This window comes from Bactrocera neohumeralis, unplaced genomic scaffold, assembly GCF_024586455.1.
Source record: "Bactrocera neohumeralis isolate Rockhampton unplaced genomic scaffold, APGP_CSIRO_Bneo_wtdbg2-racon-allhic-juicebox.fasta_v2 cluster09, whole genome shotgun sequence".
Lineage (NCBI taxonomy): Eukaryota > Metazoa > Arthropoda > Insecta > Diptera > Tephritidae > Bactrocera > Bactrocera neohumeralis.
This window is the reverse complement of record NW_026089622.1, coordinates 2,719,308-2,727,215: the sequence shown is the minus strand read 5'-3', so window position 1 is coordinate 2,727,215 and position 7,908 is coordinate 2,719,308. Positions and strand designations below refer to the sequence as shown.

Sequence of the window (7,908 nt, the reverse complement as noted above, 5' to 3'; positions counted from 1 at the left end):
CGCATATAAGTATTTTTTTTTTTTTTTTTTTTTTTTTTTTTTTTTTTTTTTTGTTTCGAAGGGGGAATCTTTCATAGATACCGTCAGTCCTGGACGGCATGCACGATTCATACTGCACGCTAAGGGTACACCTCTTATGGATGATCATACCATGCTGAACTTGCGTAACAGTACACCTACGTACTAAACCCTAACTCCGACTGCATTTCACTGATCCTACGGGACTGCCGTTAAGCATTTCTTCGCAGGACCAGGCTCAGCCAAAATTGGCTCTTCGTGGGCACCTTTCTGGACTACTCTTCTCTAACGCTTCTGCTATCGCTACTTCGTTGCCTTTCCTTTTTTCTTAGTTCTTGCATCGCAATTGCGGACCAATTCTTCACTTTATTCCACACGATTTTGCATTTTATCATGTGGTGCACGATATTCTCTGGGGTCACACGTTCGTTGATAATACTTTCTATGTCTTTTCTTTCTGCTTCGAATTTCGGGCAGTAAAAGAAAATATGCTGTGCGTTTTCGCTGCCATTTCCGCAGAATGAACATTCTGTTCCGTTATCGTGGCCGTATTTGTACAGGTACTCTCGAAAGCATCCGTGTCCGGTCAGGAATTGCGTCAGGTAGTAATCAGAATCGCCATTCTTCCTCTCCACCCATGTTTTCACATTTCTGATTAGCTTGTATGTCCACCTTCCATTGTCTGCTATGTCCCAGCGCCTCTGCCACTCACATAAACTTTCCTCCCTTTCTTTATTTCGCTCCGCTGTTGTAAGACGCCTCCTAACGCTTCTTGATTTTTCGTAGACTCTTTTGAGCTCTAACGCCATTATGTCCGGCGGTATGATACCCGCTATGACCCCGGCCGCCTCGTGTGACACCGTGCGAAATCCACAAATAACTCTTATTGCATTTAGCCGAGTCAGAGTTCTTGCTTTCTTCGCGTATGTCTTATTATACATTGCTGGTCCCCATATTGGCGCCGCATACATTAGCACCGATTGACTCACTTTAGCCAAGAGTGCTCGCTTACCCTGGCTTGGTCCTCCAATATTAGCCATCATCCTGGATAGGGCAATATTAGCCATCATCCGTTATTCGCGTCGCTTTTGCACATGACTTTTCAATGTGCGTGTAATAATTAAGCCGCGTGTCTATTTCAACGCCTAGGTATTTTAACGACTGCTGAGTCGTTATGCTGTGGCCATCAATATTAAAAGTAGCATTTTCTAATTTTTTTCTGCTGGTAATTAGCACTGCTTCCGTTTTTTGGGCTGCTAATTGAAGCTTTTTTGCCGTGAGCCAGCTCTTTATTCTTGAAGCGGTGTCTTCACATAAACTTTCTACTTGACTGATTTCTTTTCCTACCACCGTTACCGCAATGTCATCGGCGTACCCGATGATCAAGACCCCTCTTTCTAATGGTAGTCGAAGTACTCCGTCATATAACACGTTCCACAGCAGTGGACCTAGCACTGAGCCTTGTGGTACCCCTCCCGTCACCCTGTACTGTTTTGGCCCTCATCGGTATCATAGAGTAGCAGCCTATTCGACAGGTATTTGGAGATAATTCTCAACAGATACTTCGGTGTTCCTTTGTCTTCCAGAGCGCTTATTATGTATGGCCAATACGCAGAATTGAACGCATTTTTAACGTCAAACGTTACGACTGCACAGTATTCTTTCGTACCATTCATCCACCTCGTTCCTTCGATGGCCTTGCTTGCCACATTTGTCACTTTCGTGATCGCATCGATAGTTGACTTGTGCTTACGAAAACCAAATTGGTTTTCGGCGAGTCCTGGATATTCTTGCTCCAGATGCTTCTCCAGACGTACGCATATTATTCTCTCCAAAATTTTTCCAAGCGTGTCTAGCATGCAGAGAGGGCGGTATGAGCTTGGTTCTCCAGCCGGTTTGTTCGGTTTCTGCAAAAGTACTAAGCGCTGTTTCTTCCAAATTTTTGGAAAGACACCTTCTTGCAAACAGCGGGTAAAGAGCTGTGAAAAGGGAACCGCTTTGTGTGCAATAGCCGTTTTAAGGGCCTTGTTGGGGATTACATCTAGACCCGGTGTTTTGGTATTTCCAAACCTTTTGGCTGCTTCAATCACTTCATCGTCGCCGACCGATGGTGCATCCATTACCGTAGATAAATTTGCTAATACAGGCCCTTCGTTCTTCTGCGTAGGGAAAAGCGTTTCCACGATGTTTTTCAATAGGGTGGGACAGGTTGGTGTTCTCCCTTTGTTTCCTTTGAGTTTTGACATCACTATTTTGTACGCATCGCCCCATGGATTCTCATCGGCATCTTCGCAGAGCTCTTTGAAACAGGAGAGTTTGCTTCTTTTGATTGCTTTCTTGAGCTCACGGCGTTTCCTTTTAAATCTTTCGCGCAGGTTTTCGTATTCTGGCCCACTTCACGTCTTCTCTGGCAAGAACGCCTGGCTTTGTTGCAATCAGTTCTCAGGCTGTCGATTGTACTATTCCACCAGTATGCAGGCTGTCTGTAAGCGTTAGCGCCTTGTTTTTTCCTGCACATTGCAGCGTCACATGCTTTGCTGACATGCCTCACCAATATCTCCGCCTGTCGTTCTGTATCTTCTACATTTGCGATGTTGTCATCTAGCATAAGCCGAAAGAGATTTTCGTCGAACGTTTCTGCTTTCCATCCTTTTGTCTGTACCATCTTTGCGTGCGTGTATATTCCACTCCTGGATTTTCCGATCTCCATTATAATAGCTAGGTGGTCACTATGTGTATAGAGGTCCGACACTTCCCAGCATGTTGATCGTACCAACGGGCTACTAACAAACGTGATGTCAATCACGGATCCACGGCCATTTTTTTCGAAAGTGTTCCTATTTCCAGTATTTAATAGCACCACTTCGAGCGATGAGAATGCCTTGAGAAGAGCGTCTCCTCGTTTGTTCGTACTGACACTTCCCCAGTCCACAGCCCATGCGTTAAAATCACCTGCTACCACGTTATTCGTAGTTGTTAGGATTTCCTGTACCAGATCATCCAAAATCCTCTCAAACGCGCTATAAAAGTTGATTCCACAGATCCTGGCCCGTGTGAAGTAGGGCTTTCCTACTTATATAAGTATGTGTATAATAATGTGTGCACAAAATGAAGTCGATTTTATTTAGTTCCGGATTGGGTGTTACACCTTACGTTTATTAACACGAGGACTGATCACTTTACAGCAAATCAGCCCTCACTTTATACGCAGCTTTCGCGCGTAAGTTACAAATAATTTTCTTGTTTTTTATAATGATTGTCTTACGTAATATGATTGTAATTAGCACGAGATGAGCCAAGAAAAAAGATCTGGATGATTGCGCACGCGATATGATGGACAGAGTGACTTCTTTTCCTTTTTTTCTGTTATAGCGTGACTAGAGTGTGTACAATGCATTCGGAAATGTTTAACAGTGTGACTAGAGTGTGGACAATGCATTGGCAACTGTATAACAGTGTGACTAAAGTGTGGGCAGTGCATCAACAATTGTATATTAGTGTGACCAGAGTGTGGGCAATGCATTGACAATCCGTAAAATTCCGCCCACCATCAGGAGCGTGCTTCTGATTTGATTTTGTTGCCCTGTGGAAGGATTACCAACTTTGTGATTGGTCTGACAAGAGTGGTGGTTGAGTGAGTGGAAACCTCTCGTCAGCGAGTAGTACGAGTAAGCCAATTTTTAATTGATTACTTGGGTGCCACCATTTCGTCGTAGCGAGTTGACGTTGCAAGTATGATGTTGACCAGTGCTTCTAGAATTGTTGAAGCTGGTGCTGTATCAACTGAATCGTAATAGTAGCGCGATATTGATTGGTTGTAGAGTGGGTTCTGGAAGCGTTGTGAGTGCTTGGCCGATCAAAAAGTGACCTGGCGTGAGTGCTGCGAGGATCATCGCTGAGTGGTTCTAGTGGCCTTGAGTTGAGGATGGCTTCGATTTGTGTGAGTAAAGTCATAATTTCATCGAGTGAGATGAAATTTGATTGACTTTACCGCTGCTTTCCACTTGCCGCCCATGTGCGGTGCTGCAGGTGAATTGAATTGCCACTGAGTGCCGTCATCCAGTAGAAGTGAAGCGATTGATGTGCTTCCAGATGATCCTTGAGTGAATAATTTCTTGAGTGTGGCATCTGCGCCAAGAAATGTTGTACCGCAGTCTGAGTAAAGAGTGTGGCAGATGCCTCTGCGTGCAGTGAACCGTCTGTACGCAGCAATGAATGTGTGTAGTCAGTTGCCACTTCAATGTGCACAGCTGATGAGCTCATACAAGCAAATAGAAAGATCCAGCCTTTAAATTGTTTGGCGCCTCGGCCTCTCCATGATTTGATTGTGATTGGTCGAGCATAATCCACACCAGTGTGGAGAAATGCTCTTGATGGTTGAACCCTTGCTGCAGGCAACTGCCCCATGAGTTGCTGTGCTCGTTTACCACTGTGGGAAACCTGGACGAGCTTCTTGACTAGTGGTGTCGTCCTGAGTGTCTGGATGCCGATGCCAGTTGCATCGTGATTTTGAGAGCCATGGTGGTCCCGTCCACCACAGTGAGTGTGATGATAGCTGAGCGAGAGTGATGCCCGGAACATACCCCGATTGCCAGTTGCAATCTGTGGTGAGTTGTTGAATGTTGACAACTCGATTCCGTACGTAGTCCTTCCAGCGTGACGCATGTGATCGAATCCACGCTAGTGTGACTAATGAGTTAGTCCAGAGAGTGGTTGATTGTGCGTCAACTTGTAGAGTGGCTTTGACGTAAGTCATTAATTTCGATAGTAGCAGCGCTGCTGATAGCTCTAGTCGTGGGATAGTGAGCCGTTTGAGTGGTGCTACTTTTGTCTTTGCGCAAAGGAGTGTCGTGAGTGTCTCTCCGGATGATGAGTGGACATCTCAGTATATACAGTAATAAACCTTTTCATTGTTTACATACATAAACTCACCTCTAGAAAATCTAAGGGTGTTGTGTTACACTGTTTTTGCTACTTTCATGGTAATCAGGGTGTTGTGTTAGCATTTAAACAGCATATAAATTTTAAATTTTGATGATCGAAACTTTAAAAGATATTAAATTATGCAAGTGTTTACGTTATTTAAGTGATTATATTGAATTACTTTGCATATATGTTCAATTTGATTGGGATATAACTTGTTGTTTAATGTTAAATCAGTTGTTTTTTTTGTGCAATTTTTAAACACGCTTCAAGTATTCCTAAATTTTTGCATGCAGTAGGATACAATCCTGGGTGGTAATTTGTCGTTTGACATACATATGTGTACAAATTGACAATATTTATAATATTAATAAAATTTGTGTAATTTCGTTGGAATAAAAAATAAGAAGAAATACATATGCCAATAAATTAAATCTGAAACGAGTTAACAGTCCTTGATCGAATACAATTTTACTATAGATCTTCTGGTGACGAAGATTGTAAGTCGTTATTGACTAGGCTTTATTAAAAAGTTCGTTTACTATTACAAATTAAAGTCCACAAATTTGCATTTTTTACAATTATTTATTATCATGGTTCGTTTCCTTTTTTTGCATTGAAATGTCTTTTAACAAATGTCTCACCAACAATCAATGGCACTACTAAACTAGTTTCTGCATATACCTTAACTGGTGAAGCTTCTTTCTTTATTTTACCCCAAGAAATAGCCTCATCTGGTCGAGCACCACTGTCACTGCCATCGAATTCCGAAGCTGTGTTAATAAGAACGGAATAATCGGCTCCATTTTTCTTCAAATTCGCATGGCATATGTGAAGCTTTATAATACCTCCACCAATTATAATCATTCCCGAACACAGGTATTTTATGTTTCGCAGCCCAGTAGTATATTGAGCTGGTGTCGTTTATCCTTTCCCCAAGTCGTTGTATAATACAAGAAGAAGACCAAATCAAGCCTTTCGTTTTTTGCTCTTCAACCGTTTCATCAAGTAGCGGCATGACAACGAGGAATCGTAATGCCTCCCGTAATCCCGACGACACTAGATTAGATGTGAATCCAAGGGATATTGTACATCTATGTTTTCGTATAATGAATTCATCCGTTTCATGCAAATCGGCTTCTTCAGGTTTCAACGGCTGCTGCCTACAATCAAGCTAAGAATATTTTAAAATACATAAACCTTTCCATAAAAAATTGGTTACATTACCATTAGATTGATTTCTCTTATTGCCAACCCAAGATTAGGGTGTTTTCCGGTATATTTTCACTTCGTTTAAGTACCGCTTCTTTGGCGATATCTGGTTCAACGGACATTTTCTATTGTATAAAACTTACGTTCACTCCAATTATTAAACTTTAAATAAAATATTTAGTAACTTTATACAAACTAAACTTTGTTTTGATTTAATTTGAATGTTCGAATATGAAAAGCTGCTGCACCTTTTATGTTTTCTGTCGGTCAAATGTAAACAAATACATTCAGAAGAAAACTCACCACCGAGAAATCTAAAAACAGGGCTGAATTTTGTTATTAAGAACTCATTACAAAAAGAATATCTGAATATCGGTAAATGATATTTTTATGGGCGAAATATTGCACACTATGGCATTTAAATCACCTATTTGTAAATATATAACATTAATAAATAATTTCCTTTTATATTAAGCAACAATATTTATAGCTTTTATTATTTAATAAAATAAATTTTCTAAGTATTTTCTGCCTCAATATATACATCACTGCGATGCTACCTCTGTAAATCCAAGATGGCCGCTATTCACCTCTCAGAAAGCTACCACGAAAAGGTTATCTACTGTATTTACTGTGGTGGACATTGACGTAGATTGCTGCTGCCATTGCGAGCTGAGATGCGTCGGAAAAACCGTGGAATTCACAATTCGTGGCCTTTGAAGTGTTAATCCAGCGTGGAATGTTGAGTGTGTCGATTTGTGGAAGTTCGAGTTGCAGTGATTGCCATGATTGCAATACTTTCGAAGGATCTGGTGATCCCAACCAATTTTTTGCAACCACAACTCCTGCAGCACCATCTTTGCCTTGATTGTGAGCGGTGATAAAAATCCCAGTGGATCGAAGATCTGAGCCACCTCAGATAAGATTGTTCGTTTGGAGGACTTGTTTTGATTGTCCGAGTGGCTTTTCATGATGAATCTAAGATTATCCGACTTTGCGTGCCAGTACAATCCTAGTAGTTTGCTCGTGCAGTCTCCAAGCTGGTGCTGTGCTCCAGCTGGTGAAATGAAATTGAGTACTTCTTCGCTGTTTGATTGCCACTTGGCGAGTGGGAAACCACCCGCCGTGCAGATTTGTTTTAATTGATTGGCGATTGCTTTTAGCTCAGAAGTATTATCAGCTCCCCCGAAAATATCGTCGACATATCTGCCGTATTTGAGTGCAGGTACTGCGAGTGGATAATTTTTTCTTTCGTATTCCACGAGTTTTCGAAGGACTCGGACGGCAAGGAACGATGCTGATCTCGTGCAGGTCATCTCGGTGGTGAAATCAGCTGATTCAACGTCGTTGTCAGTATTGAGTGAAGTTGGAGTGTTTGACAGTCGTAGACTTGCATGAATTTTGTGTAGAGTTGCTTGTATTCTTGATTGGTGTTGAGTTTCCTGCTGATTTGCTGTAGCCGTCGATGTGCTGAGTTGTACGAATTTTCCAGATTTAATTTTTCTGAGATGATTGGCAGTCGGACGATGTATCGCCCCGATTGGTCTCGTTGATGTGCCGTTTTGAAGTGTTTTCACATTGGGTCAGTTCACTGACCAATTGCTCTGGAACTTCTTCCTGAATCCAGAATCGAGTGAGCAACTCGTCGAGATTGCTTTCTTGTGTAGTGTTTGATGTGGTGATGAGTGAGAGACGAGGCTGCTGAATTGAAGTAATTGACGGGTACCTAATGATGTTTGGTTTAATAATTCGACC

At 41.9% G+C, this 7,908-nt stretch overlaps 1 pseudogene; it reads right to left on the bottom strand.

The window, feature by feature from the left end:
• Window positions 1-5,532: 5,532 nt before the first annotated feature.
• LOC126764401 (probable deoxyhypusine synthase) lies at window positions 5,533-6,446 on the bottom strand (annotated as a pseudogene).
• Window positions 6,447-7,908: the final 1,462 nt, after the last annotated feature.